This window comes from Pteronotus mesoamericanus, unplaced genomic scaffold (genome assembly GCF_021234165.1).
Source record: "Pteronotus mesoamericanus isolate MK-2021 breed Mesoamerican mustached bat unplaced genomic scaffold, CSHL_Meso_final contig_20, whole genome shotgun sequence".
NCBI lineage: Eukaryota > Metazoa > Chordata > Mammalia > Chiroptera > Mormoopidae > Pteronotus > Pteronotus mesoamericanus.
In genome coordinates this window covers 86,505,845-86,520,511 of record NW_026555085.1, presented here as the reverse complement: position 1 = coordinate 86,520,511, position 14,667 = coordinate 86,505,845, and the positions used below count along the sequence as shown (strand labels likewise).

At 41.0% G+C, this 14,667-nt stretch overlaps 1 non-coding gene across 1 annotated transcript; it reads right to left on the bottom strand.

The window, feature by feature from the left end:
• Positions 1-549: 549 nt before the first annotated feature.
• On the bottom strand, positions 550-619 carry LOC129068004 (small nucleolar RNA SNORD30). Its single transcript, XR_008528824.1, has one exon. It is a non-coding gene; the product is annotated as a small nucleolar RNA SNORD30 (small nucleolar RNA).
• Between the last annotated feature and the right edge of the window lie 14,048 nt (positions 620-14,667).

The following is a 14,667-nucleotide window of genomic DNA, read 5'->3' as shown; positions in this document are numbered from 1 at the left end:
CCCCTGCCTAGGCATGCTTTCCCCACCAAATGTGGGCCAGGGAATTGAGTGTAAGATGATGTAAAACAATTATCTTGTTCTCAAACAGCTTTTACACTTTGGTAGAGGAGTGTAAGCGAACTGCTACATGAGGAAGGGGCAACAGACTCGTGGCTGGAAGGGGGTCAGGGAAAGCTTCCCAGATGGACATTTGAAATGCATAGGCACAGGTGTAGGAGGAGTTAGACACCCTGCGTCAAGGTGTCACCCCAGAGCTGTGACAAGGACCAAATAAGGTCCTGTATGTGAAGGTGCTTTTAAAATATAAAAGCTTATACAACATGAGCAGTATAACCTAAGAGTGAACTCCGTCTCCACTGACTCTAGGAGCCCCTCAATACCAAGCTGAGTTGACGCGCACCCAGCACTAGGACAGCACCCAGCTTCCAGGAGGCAGGGAACGCATGCTTACGTAATGAAGGGATGGTTAGAATGGCGTCAGGGCATTCCATGATTCTCTTCAAAAGAAAAAAGATCCAGATTCAGATTGCGATTGCTTTTTTTTTTTTTTTAAATCAGATTACCAAGTCTCAGCAGCAAGTCATCAGCCAGACAAGATGCCATGGAAGTCATCACGTATTCGATTGCTTTTTAAAAAAAATAGAATCTAATATGCTTATTTCTTTTTCTTGGCATACCCTTGTTTCTGTTTTATTTTATGCAGTTTAGGAAAGAGTAATTGTCTCCTTACAGTTATCAAAAAAAGACACATAAAAAAAGATTTCCTATAGAAAAAGTACATTAACATCTTCCTCGTATCTCCCTTTCTGCTGGGGACCTTGCATTGCTCCAGAGCTCCTGTGTATTGTTTGGTTTGAGCATGTTCATATTCAAATCAATCTGAACTAATTTTGCAAGGAAAATGTTTTGAGAGCTCACCCTAAGTGCTTTCCTAAATTTTAAACATTTAACATCTGCTTGGCTGAACTCAATTCCTAGTGTTGTAAATCGGCTGAAATCCACCAGTTTGACTTGTCATAATTTATCATTTCAAAATCTATATTATTTATTGCCCTTGATTACATTATCACAGGTGTTCTGTGCTATTGACATTTTCCTCCATTTTTCTTATATTCTCCTCTAAAATCATCCTATCTAATTTACTAGGAGGTCATTTCCACTCTTTTTTCAGCTTTTGCAAACTTACTCCTGAATCTCCTCCTAGCTCTAGTGCACAATTTTAAGGACGATAAACTCAGGATGTTTATCTTCCAGCCTTGAAGATTTTCAGGGTATTTACATTTCAAGAGACCTGCTTTTTATGAGCAGATAGTTCTGCAAGGTGTTTCCACTAATCATCTATGAGTGTTCTTTATTCTCTGGTGCTTATTCTGTTTTTCCAAGGCCAAGATGGGTTTTCCTGTACTTATACCGTGCACCCCTCCCCCTTCTCGGCCTTCCTCCCCTTCCTCCTTTCATACCTGATAGGACAGGAGGGAGTGAAGAAAACAACCCCACCCTGCAACCTTTGGTCGGAGCCTTCTATTGCTTTCAGCCTCACTACCCATCCCTTTCAACCTCAGGCCTGGATAATAGCAGACGGGGAAGGGGGAGCCAGTGACTGTTGAGCGAGTACAGGAACATAAACAAGTTGAGGAGACTCTCACCGGCATCTGAGCCACCCCGCAACCCACAAAGATGGAATGGATTTCTGCCTCTTCCTGTAGACATGAAGTTCAAGGCAGAACAAAGATCAAAACAGCAGAGCTGCACGTGCCTTGGCCAGATGACATACAGATGCCTGCCAGTGTACCCCAGCGCAGCTTGGGACCTGTCACATTTCAGAAACACGAGGCATCCGCACAGGTAGAAGGACAGATACCTATCAGAAGTTTGAGGAATGGGCAGCTTAGCACCAGCCCCTTCCAGTGCTGAATTTAATCAGCACCCAAGATTTCTAGTCTCATGTCTCTGGATGCCACCCTGACAAAAGAGAGAAGCCTACTTACCAGTCAAGAATTTCTGACCCAGTCGGCTACTGGTCAAAAGCAAAGAGTTAATATAGAGATGAACACTGGGGCAATTACCATTGACCATAGAGCCATCCTAGTTTGTACCTACTGCGTCCTACAATATCAGCTTACATAGAGAAAACATGTGTTGCTCACACTCCCACATGGCTGCCCAAGGGTCTCGGGCCTCCCAACTGATATGTTTTTCTCTAGTGAACCTCTTAAACATCCTTGTCCTTGGTCAACAATAGAAATAAAAAGTGTTGAGCTGCTTTATTTCCTCCAGCCTTTTGGGAAACAAAGGAAAAATAACAACTTGGAGAAACCATCAGTTAAAATTTTAGATTGCAAGTAAGATAATATGGGTAACATCCTTAGCCTCATTTTGAGTATTTATAAAGTGGAAATAATTATATCTATCTCTTAGGGTTGCTGTGAAGACGGAACAAGATATCTAATATAAAGCACAAAGCATCTTATCCAGAAAGAGCTCAATAAACACAAAATATAATGATGTAGTGTGTGTGTATGGACATATACAATCTTCCTTTAAGATGTATTGTTTTTCTGAAAGTTTACCAACAAGATCTCCCTAACTTCAGTAGATAAAAAGCTGGGCTTTTAATGAACTCACATTCCTTCATGTTTCAAATTAGACCATTAGTATGCATAGTAACCTTGGGTCCCTGGGTACTGCTAAAGTTTCTCATTGGCTGGAACACTGATTTCCTCTATCTCGCTGGGTTATTCGTGCTCTCAAGGTCTTCTGCTGTATCCTGGGCCCTCTCCCCTCTTCTATGGCTGATAGACGAGGTTCCATAATGGGTAAACTCTTTATTTGCACCTAAATCTTATCGGAAGGCGTTCTACCAGGCCTAGGGAAACTACCCATCTGGCAGAGGCACTCTGACTGTGGAAAAGTACTGATCCACAGTGAACTATACAAAAATCCATTCGTAAAAATCCTGAGAAGAACAAACACTTTCCCTGGCAAGTGTTCCAGCAGGGTCCTTGGCTGGCAGGAGCAACCACCCTCACTAGGCACCAACCAAAAGGCCAGTCCTGAGCAGTGACAAATCTGGAATCCTCTGGTAGACACAGGTCCAGGGCCTACTGCACAAAGGGAGCCCTTCTTACAAACTCAGCACTGAATCTGAACACATTGAGAATTAGTTTTGGCTGTAAGGGAAAAGCCAGTGTGGAAAATATAATCTGATGGACAGGATTTGCAATGAAAGACACAATATGGCCCAAGCTTCCAGGGCCTAAACTCTTACAGGGTAGCACATAAACACTTCTTAGAAGCTGAGACTAGGACACAATATGATACCTCAACAAAACCTCAAAGGGTTTCAACGTGAAAAGACTAACTCCAGTTTTCACAAGGTGAATCACCCCAATCTAAATAGAGAGGAAAAGGTATATCAGCCAGCATTTACCTCACGTAGCCTGTGCTGAAAAGCTCGCCTAGAGCCTGCAGCACTCCCTCACAAAGGTGAATAAGACAAGTCCTGGCCCTTGAGGAGTTTGTACCTGGTGGGAAAAGCTGGCAGGTAACATTTTCTTAGAACGGAAAGTGCCGAACGCTGAATCAAAGCAAAGAGCAGAGGGAGAACTCCAATTTCCAGGGGTGCAGGAGGTTCCTCCCAGAAGAGGGGCCATCCCATCTAGGTCTCGAAGGGACAGCGGGATTCTGAGAGGAGAGCTCTCAAGGCAGAGGGAGTAGCGTGAACAGAGGCAGCTCTGACTGGGAAGGACAGGGTGTGGCAAGGAACTGAGCTCAGCTGGGCTGTGGCAGCAGCTGAGCCAAGTTGGGGCAGGGGCAGGGGGTGGGGTGGGGTTGGGAATGGCTTTGAACACCCAGGAAGGTTGACTTTGACTCCCTGGGCCTTTCGAACATTTCAGGTCTGCTTTTAAATGAAAGCCTCAGTCATGGGTCTCAAGAATGCCTTGGAGTCAGGAAGAGAGTTGAAATGTGTATCTTTGCATACGTATTTTCTTTTCTTTTCTGCCATTTGAAAAAGGGATCACATATGCAAATTGACAATTGGCCAGTCATTGCAAGAAGCGGGTACTTATTCCTGAACGTGTTTACTCTCCGCAGCTGTGATTCTCCACTGAAGTGATCCCTCTACCCTTGCTGGACTCTTTCCACTAGACTCAGAGGCCAAGGGTAGCACTTCTGTGCGTAAGGGCACCCTGATAACCCTATGGAGTTCTTCCCCCTCCAGTCCAAGGCGGCGCATGCTCTTTGCTGTATCCAGCTCACTGAGTGTGGAGTAGAGAGAGACCATCCTATGTGATGAAAAAGAAAGGTGATGAAAATAAAAACCTTCTCCTGCTCTGTAGGCGTCTATCAGACCAGTTCAGCTTTTGTCCCAGAGATCTTATCTCCCCTCTGTTCATGACTCAGCAGGCTAACCTTCAATGCAAAGCGGCCATTATTACCACTCCAAGTGCACAAGTCCTCCCAATTATTTCTGAAGATTGTGTTCCTGTTTTGTTTTTGTTCGGCTTACTGGGTTTCCTCAGTGTACTCTGGATGCAAATAGAATTTAAGAAATAATTCTAAGGGGATGCTATTAAGTACTTAGGTTTTTTATATATCTATCATAAAAACACAATCCCATGCCTTCTAGCTAAAATGGAAATTTCGATGACGATTTAAACATGAAATATCCAGCAGAGACAAACCATAATTATTTATGAAAGTCTCTATCAAGAAATTATTTACTTCTTTGGGCAATTTCCACTTTGCTTGTGATTTAAGTCCTAAGAGTATATGCATCTAGTTATTCACACAAAGCTAATAGAGCTGTTTCCTATTAGGTTTTTGATAGACGGCATTGTTGAATCTGACTCCCATCTTACATCTTACTTTTCCTAATTATTTGTAAGCTTTCCTCACCTCTGTTTTATTTCTCTTGCAAAGCCGTTTTTCATTTCATAAGGGAGGCAACGTGTACAGTGTTAGATGTGGTTGGGGTTTTGGAATGTTCTCTCCTGCTGGAGTCCTTGTTCTGGGCCAGGTGCTGACCGCTCAGATTACAGGAATAAGAAGCATAATTTGTACTTGTCACTTGGAGAAGCTCCTGTCTAGTGATATCAAGTACTATCCTTTTCACCAGAGCACTGAGGGGGGATCTTGGGGGGATGGTTAAATTTTCCCAAAATGCCCCTAGTCCTCCACACTGCAGCTTTGTCTCCTCAGGGCAGAAGTCACTCTGCTCTTTCCAGCCATCAAATTAAGAAAGAAGCAGTTGACTAGGGGCTGGGTCATTGGCCGGAAATTCACTCCTGTGGGGTGATGGCAAAGAAAGTTCTGGCACAGCATTTCAGACTGTAGGAGAGATTTACGAGAGACAAAGCCTGAAGAGTATCAGCTATTTCTCTAGCACACTTTCAAGTTAGATGAGCATAGCTGATCTCCGAATTCCCAAACCCATGGATTTAAAAGGGTAAACAGTCACATTGCAAGGCTACAAGAGATCAGCCCCAAGGCAAGCTCTGTCATTTTCAGCCACAGGTTTAGATGAGTGTCTTTTAATCAACACAGTGGTGAAGAGAACCCATTTCCCTCCATGCCACACATGGGAAGCCGACACCTCCACAGCACACCACAAACTGCTCATACTGCATGGAGTCTTAATAGAGAAATAAACCTGTCACATAAAAACTTCACTCCCAAGAAAGCTTTATTACCAGTCTAAGGGGGAGAGGGTGGAGAAGAGAAATGGAAACTAACATTTTCGTAGTGTGTGTCATTGAAAGGCCAGGCACTTTCTCCCTTATCCCTTTTAATCCCTAAAACCACTTGTAAGAAGCACTTTCCCTCCCATTTTATAGGAAAAGAAACTAAGTTTTAGAGATGTAAACGAAATAGGCTGAAGTCACAGAACTAGTAAAACATCATTGTCAGCTTGGAGAACCAAGCCCCCTGCTTGAAAGTCCCTCTTCGCTCCAAGGCACCACACTGCCTAATTTTAACCTGCTGAAACTAACTCAACATTAGGTGTCTATTCTGAAAAAGCGAACTTGGTGGTAAAGACATGAACTACAAATCCCCCAGTGTTTCACATTACTGTTAAGAGCAGCATTCTAAATCATTGAGGATAAGGCAAAAAACAAAAATCACTTATATTTGTTGTAAGAACACATTACATAGTCATATTTTGACAACAGCAGCAGAAGTCAATTTACCTTCCTAAACATGCTCTGCTTGCACTAATAGTGAAATTAGACTGTGGGCGCTGAGCATATAGCAACTGACGAAAATGCACTCAAGAGCTTTCACAGAGAAACAATCTGGGGACAAAAGCTTCCCCACAGCTTTCTGTGGTCAGAGAAAAATACCCTGTGCAGGGGATGGGGGTTGGGGGAAAAGAGGTACAGAGCAAAGGAATTCAGAGATAAAACTTCCATCTTCATAGCTTATCAGGTTACATGCTCTGAACGTACACAGGCGAATCCCCCCAGGACTTTAGTAGATGAGGTGCGTATGTGCCTACGTGCATGCATCCCATGTGTCCTCTAAAGAACGCTTGGCTGGATTACACCCAAGAATGTGACCCAAGTCCCTGAAGGTAGAAAACAAGAGAGTGGAGGTGGTATGCAAATCTTCGCCAGCATCGTAAGAGTCTGTTTTGTGCCATGGAGGAAAAAACGCCCCCCCTATCACGGCTGGGGCAGGCCACCAGCTCGCTAAGGATAAGCCTGGTGTCAGGAATGGTCACAGTGGTGACCAGTAAGTGCACATGGAACTAAATTTCTTTTCAACAATCATTTTCCTAAAACAGCAACTATCCCACCAGGTGTGCATCTACCCAAAGCAATTACCATATTAGAAGTTCCTAAGGAATAGCCAGGTTTTGTTCCAAATATCTGTTCGTATGCCATTGTTTGACATTTCTTATACTTTTTCCCACAGAGAAAATGCCCACAATATTTCCTATGAAAGAATATTGAGAAAAAGTCAATTTGCTAAGCTTTGTAAAGATGCTTTAAACCTCAGTCTCCTCATCTGTAAAATGGGGATAATGGCCTCCCTGTCCACGTCACACAAGTATTGAAAGGAAAATAGGTCACTGAACAGACAAAAGGCACTTTAACATCAACTCAAAAATTGTTATAATGTAATATGCTATTAGTCTCAAATGTCATATCAGTAATGAAAAACTGAAGAACAAGAAATTATATGGACAAAAAATAATTTGAGGGCATTCTGAATGCTGGAGTGAGAGGAAATGTAAAGAGGGGAGATAAGAAAAGTGGCACCTTTTCCTTTCTTTTTATTCCTTGGCCCCATCCCCTTCTAAAATGCTGTTTAAGTTACTCCTTATCTTTGCTGTGTATTGTCCATCCGCCCTGCTACACTGTGCGCTCCCTGAGGGCAGCGGTGTTGGGCGGTTTGCTCCCTGATGTACCTCAAGCATCTAGCACAATGCCTGGCACACAGTAAGGCCTCAGTCAACACCCTTTCACAAATGAATGTATAAGGTGATCATTGTTCACGGTTCCCAGTGCACATTCAAGACCAATGGAAGACCAAAGGAATGAATTTCTTTGGGCCATTTCTTAACAAACATCCCTAAGAATACCTGCTGGCAGCTTTCCTGCAGGCAGAACTTCGTGATCGTGGCCGAAACTGGGCTTGCTCTAGACTTGGGCAGATCTTCAGGAGCTGGGACTTTGCATTGTGAATCTTCGGAGTGAGGGCACATCGGTCGCCCCTTGTTCACTCCACCTGTTCCTTTCCCACTCAGAGAGTGCACACTAAGGACATGCTGAAGTCCCCCTGTCTATGTTCCTTGATTAGAAGAAAAAATGTCCAACTTCCCCTGGGGTCTTCCTCCTTCTCCCACTGGGCCTGTTGATGCGTTTTCCTTAGCAGGCTCCCACCAGTTTTCCTACAACTGCTGCCTTTTCTCACAGCACTGAGCTGGGGACGGGGAGCAGGCGGCTGGGTGCGGCCCCTTATACAGCAGCCTCAAGAAAGGGAGCAAGTCCCTGCCCACCTCTTTCCTCTCCCCAGAAAGGAGAGCTCAGGGTTTTCCCATTCAGGGGGAGCCAGTTTACGCTGGGATCTAGCTCCCCGGCCCTGCTGAAGGAGCATATGTTCCAAAGCCTGGTTCCTAACCAACACTTCTGATGTAACTCATGCAACTGTAGAGCTATAAGAGACTTTAGAAGTAAAATTTAATCCTGTATTTACAGAAGAAGAAACTGAAACCCCGAAAGGAAAATCGACTTGCCCAAGGTCATACAACCAGCAAGTTGGAAGCAGGGAAAGCTGCCTTCTCCAAAAAATCAGACACAAAACTTCCTAAGAATGAACACAAGCAGTATCTTAAGAGCAGCAGCAAAGGTTTGTTTGCATGCGTTTATAGAAATGGATCAGATTTTAATAATTTTTGAAATGCCTATTTCCAGATATATCTGGTAGTAGTTCCTTGAGTTATAGTTTTTTAAAACATACTCTCTTTTTTTCAAAAGACATTCCCAGTAGTTTGCTTTAAATAACCTGTTCTCCCAACTGCATGTGAAATATGTTTTTCATTCACACACTTTGCTGTTATAATCTTAATGCACAGTGTAGTCTTAGAAGGTGTCACTGAACTCAGAACTTCTGGGTGTGACCATTATATTAAATAAATGTCTACGCTAAGAGATGTGACTAAGTCTTCCAAAATTTTTCCTTGTGGGTTTATAAAGTTAGGCTCTGGGGGATAAATAAAGTATAGATGAAATAAAGCAAGTAGATAAATTCAACTCCAAACACACATTTTTGCAAAAAATAGGTTTATATATTGGTGTCATTGAAGGAAGTAGGGATTCTAAAGTCCTAACTGGCAGATTAAAGAAGCCAAGAAAAATAAGAACATTCAGACCATAATACTCTAGAGCTGAAAGGCCATGAAGATATATTATCTAGTCCAACTGTTTCCAAGTGTAGATAAGAAAACAAAAGCCCAGAGCAGGGCCTGGCTCGCTCAAGGTCACCGAGGTCTGCTGCTTCCCAGTCAGGTTCTCATTTTATCATAGTTTTCGTGCTGAGTGGAAAAAGAGAAGAGTAATAGGGTAAGACCAGAGAGGAGCATAGAATGTTCAGTAAATGTCACGAGTTCCTCCCAACCGATAGGGAAGGTCTCAAAGTGTTTTTGTCAAGTCTAGCTAGTTCTGGTAAGAGAGAATAAATGGATCTCTCAGAATCACTAGACAAAAAGCATAACCAAAGGCTGGGTAAGCTAGCAGGCTTCATTGGAGACAAATTGATTTCCAGAGATCAAGACCAGCCTTTCTTGGATGGGGAAAGATTGCCCACAGGAGGAAGCGGGGGGTTTGCTAAAGTGCCCACCAGAGCCCTGCAGTGCACTCCTAAGAGCCTAGCCTTTAAGTCAGCATTCTGAAACCAGGGACTTCAGACAATGTCTGAAGATTAGTTTTAATGGTCACAACTGGGGAGAGGGAGTGCTACTGGCATCTAGTGCATAGAGGCCAAGAATGCTGCAAAACCCCTTACAATTTGCAGGACAGACCTCAACTTGACAAAAAAGTATCCAGCCCCAAATGGCAATAGTACCAAGGCTGAGGAGGCTGGCTCTCACTGCTATCATTTAGTGTTCTGCTCATACTCAGTAATACTTCGCTAAATGCTCCCTTCTAAACCAAATAAACCAAATAACAATTCTAGACACTCATATTTCTCTCCTCAGACATTTAGATTTTTAACTCTCCCTGCCCCAGAAAGAAAATTCCTGATGAATAGGAGGTAAACAGGAGAACCAGAAGCAACTATTTCAATAAAAACACTTAGAGCTGAAAATACATGTGTAGGAGACATTATTTTCCATATACTTATATTTTTCTTGCTCTTTGTTGTCATTCCACCATCCTTGGTAAATTTGTTTTCATTTTAAGTGTTACAAGCAGTTATTATGTATTCTAGGCCAGGCTTCCAAGCTGTGACAATTTAAATGTGGGAGACCTTTTTTCTTTAGGGAAAAAAATGATAGAAGAATAAATGCTTTATTAAAACATGGAAGAAAAGCTTACCTCAGAGAGCAAAATGCGGTTTTAGTTTTAATATTAATCCAAAATGAAAATATCCTTCACTTCAAAAAAGTAAGATTTGGCAGGTAGATGATGTAAGAGGGCAAGGGTATGTCCCTTCCACATTTAGAACTGCCCATCTCCTGAAAAGACTTTGAAATAAATAGTTATAGAAGGCTACAAGTAATTTTTTAAAAGGCTTTAGTCTTTTACATATTCAGCTCAAAGCAATAGAAGATCTCACAATGGCAGCATAGAGGAGCCTTTGGATGAAGGATCTGAAAACTCCGGCAGTTGTTCAGGGTCATTAACATGCCCCATGGCCTTGGACAAATAATGTACCTCTCATGTGTTAGTTTACTCTATAATTAAATAATAATAATAATTTTTTTTTGCCTTACAGATCTTACAAGGTTGTTGTTGTGAGATTCAAAATGTCTGTAAATGTAAATGCCACGCAGCACCAGCATCATCAACATCCTCATCAAGACGAGGAGCGCCCACTGCTGCCTAACATCCCCCGGAGTCGGACCCAGAGCTGTGCAAAGAAGAGCTTTGGCTGGTTTACTTACTACTCACTTTTAAATGTCCTTTTCTTAAAATTCCAGGGAAAATATTTTGTAAAGCAAGGAATTTTGGAGTAGTGTGAGGATGGCTCAAATAAATATCTTTGCAGAAAAAAATCCTCACAAGGTGTCATGCCCCCGAAATCAAAATATTGGATTTTTAACCACCCAAAAGAACACTTACTTTCTTGAAATTTCTGACAAGCTGCTGAATGAATGAAGCATTAGCAAGACAAAGTTCTTAGAGCGCTGACGGGCCAACGAGTGGGATTTATTTTCTTCATAAAGTAGCTCCAAATCCTGCCAGTTGTGTCACAGCGTTAACGTGAGGTGGAGAGTGTGTGTTTGGTTTGCAGAGATTCGGTGAAGATGGTACAAACAGAAAATTCATATTTCATTCAAATTCATTCAAGAGAAAGAAAAAAAGCAGCACTCGATGATAAAGGGACCTATCCAAAAAGAGAAAAGAGTTTTCTAGAACACTTGGAAGTTGTTATTTTGCTTATATACCTTTGATATGTTTAATGCAGAAATTTATGAAGGCAACAAAATGGTGGATAAAGCAAAATTAGAGGATATAATTCATTTAGACTCTCAAAGGGCTTTTGATGAAGTCCTATACAGGAGACTATTAAGGAAACTTGCCAACCACTGGGCAAGAGGTAAAGGGCTGTCAATCATGGGTTAACAGAATTACGAGACAGAAGGGGAATGAAAGAATAAATGACCAGCTCTCAGCATAAAACAGAGTTAATAGTAGAGTGTCAGCAATCAGTACAAAAGTAGTGTCCTCCAGGATATTTATTAACACTCTTGAAAATGGACTAAATAATGAAGTACTGAAATTTGCTGACTAAACAAAATTATTTTGGTTCCCTAAGTCTATACAGATGGATGTGAGAAACATGGAATCCAAACTCAGTAATTGGGCAAAACAGTGGCAGATGAAACTCAGAGCAGACAAGTGCAAAATAATGTGTGCTGGAAATAGCAATTTAAATTATTCATCCACTTGGGTGAGTTCTGAATTAGTTCTAAACTTACAGGGAAAAGATTTAGGGTCATGGAAGACATCTTAATGAAGATGTATGCAGGATGTTCAGCAGAGTTTTTTTTTTAAAGAAAGAAAGCAAATACACTGTTAAATTGCAGTAAGAATGAGAGAGAATACATTCCAAAGCAATTACGGAAGTCAATGGCACACACTTGTTCTACATTCAGTTAAAATCAGCTTTTCTCCAAAGGAAGATCGCAAAAATACAAAGAAACATCTAATAACACCCAGGAAGTTCATTAGAAGTGGTGGGAAAGACAGGCACAATCGCACATGGGAAGTTTTTAAAATTAGCAATTAGTTAATAATTTGAATGAAGGAAAGACGAACATAAGTGGCCATAGGTTTTCATAAAGATAAAAACCTATCTTAATATTTTTGCAACTAAGATGGTAGGTAGGCTAGAAAATGTCTGTAAATGGCATCAAAGATAAACTGAGTTTTCTTCTCATATGAGATGCTACAAGCTGATGAGACCCATTTTTCTTCCTAATCATTAGTTGCTATTTTTCATTTGTTCTAAGACAGGAAATAAAATGTGCATATCATGAAGTTGTATAAATATTACTTAAAATATCATCTACAAATTATTTATCTCTTTGTTCAAGCTCAGAAAGATGCACAAAGATTTCATATTGATATTATGGATCAACTCCAACAAAATAAAGCCAAGTGTCAGAGAGTCCCAACAGTTAAGTCATTGCATTCACCTGACCCTGTGAGTTCACAGATGCACAAATCATTGCACACTCTCCTGTCTCCCTCTTCCCCAGGATGTGATTTATCCATGGATCTGACCACCAAGAGCAGTAAGACTGCCCACCCCTCTGCCCTCTCCTTCTCCTCAAATGTTTAACTGAGACTGGCAACTGTAGTTATGGGAGGTAATCAATGCCCAGGCTTCTAGGGATCAAGAGTGGGCTGATGGAGGTCAGAAAGAAATGCTCTCCCACAATGCCCAAGGACTTTATAACTGACCCAGAGCTAGTTGAGAAAATGACATCACGCTTAAGCTAAGGTTTACACAATTGGGCAGGTGCATGGAGGGCAAGGAACCATGGAGTGGGGTGGAGATGTTTATTGGCTAATTTCCTTTCCGCAGCATTTAGAGCTCACTAGATGATTGGAGCTCAGCTATTGGAGTCTTAGTATTTCTTAGCCTGTATTTACAATGTTGAGGCAATTGATGTGGTGTGGAACTTCAGAAGTACTTTTCCTTGTTTGTTTTTCTTTCTGAAATCTAATCCCTGAGATCTGCGGCAAACAAAAATAAGCTAAGAATGACTAGCACTAAAACATGAGCAAGAACAAACCAAATATTAATATAAAAACAGCATTAATAGAAGCTAAAAATTGAATTTCACCACAGAAGAGTCACAGGATAGCATTTTTTTTTTAATCTTGCAAGTGGAGTGTAAGCATTCTGTAAGGGATCAGCTTACCCTTAAGGCATGATTTCTTTTTTTTCCAGACAGGCATTTGAATGCTTAATAAAGCATTTCAAATGACATAGATATTTTTCTCTTCAAATATGTAGATTCTTTCTAAAAGAGGGCATAAGGTAACATTTTCCCAGCAATTCTGCAAAGTATGAAAGGCAGAGCTCTTTGCTGGGTGTTAGCATAGCACAAGAGCATAATATCAAATGGAAAGTTACTGGCATGGGTTGGTGTTTACTTAAGTATCTTCACCTTTATGCTCTTTGCACTAAAATATCTTACAAGCTTCTTTTCAAAAGGAAAACATACACACACACACACACACACACACACACACACACACCCCACACACACACACACAGCTGTTGAATAGCTTGCTATTTTAAGGCTACATGGACTCATTCATCTTTGCTCTACTAATGATGACTGGTAGACATCAATATTGCCGCTCGCAGTCTTCACTTGACCCTCCCCCAGTCTCTACAGAGGCCAGAGATTAAGCTCTCTTTTCTGAGCTGCAATATCACCACCACTGTCATCCAAAAATATTTCACTTAAACATATGCACAAATGAAGAGAGCTTTATTCAGTCCCCTCAGTACTGGCCATTTAAAAGGTCATCTACTCTTCTATGGTAAACAACTCATTCAGATAGCTAGACATTACTTATTTAAGACACCAACTCTCAAGAATATAGCAGAAACAAAAAAAGAGTTCCTAAACAGTCGAAATAGATGTCAAAAATCTACACAGTTCCTTTGAGCCCTTCAGGTTCTCTCTCAAAGCCTGTTTGCTTTTTTTACAGTTAATTAATTTATTAAAATACATTACAATAAAAATATTGTTTTACTTTTCGATCATACCAGCAGCCTATGAATTCAACTTTACTTCATGATAATATATTTTTAAAATGTTAACAGTTTTATGGAGATATAACTTATATAGCATGCAATTCACCCATTTAAAGTATATAATTAATGTTTTTAGTACATTCACAGATATGCACAACCATCACCACAATCCATTTTACAAAATTTTTATCACCTCAAAAGGAAACCCAATAACCTTTAGCTATCACTCCCCTATTCCCAGGTGCTACTCCTACCCCAGCCCTAAGCAATCACTAAACTACTTCCCGTCTTCATAGATTTCTCTGTTCTGGGCTTTCATATAAATGGAATCATATATTATGTGGTCTTTGTGACTGGCTTCTTTCACCTAGCATAATGTTTTTAAGGTTTATCCCTATTGTAGCATGTGCCAGCATTTCAATCCTTTTTATGGCCAAATAATATTCTATTGTATGGATATATCACAGTTGATTTGTCAGCTGATCAGCATTTAGGTTGTCTCCACTTTTGGGTTATTATAAATTAATGCTGTTGTAAACATTCTTTACAAGTTTCTTTATGGACATGCTTTCATTTTACTTGGATATAGACCTAGGAGTTGAATCACTGTGTCATATGGTATGTGTCTAAGTTTAATCATTTGACAAACTACCAGACTGTTTTCCAAAATAGCTGTACCATTCGACATTCCCAACAAGTGTATGAGTGTTCCAATGT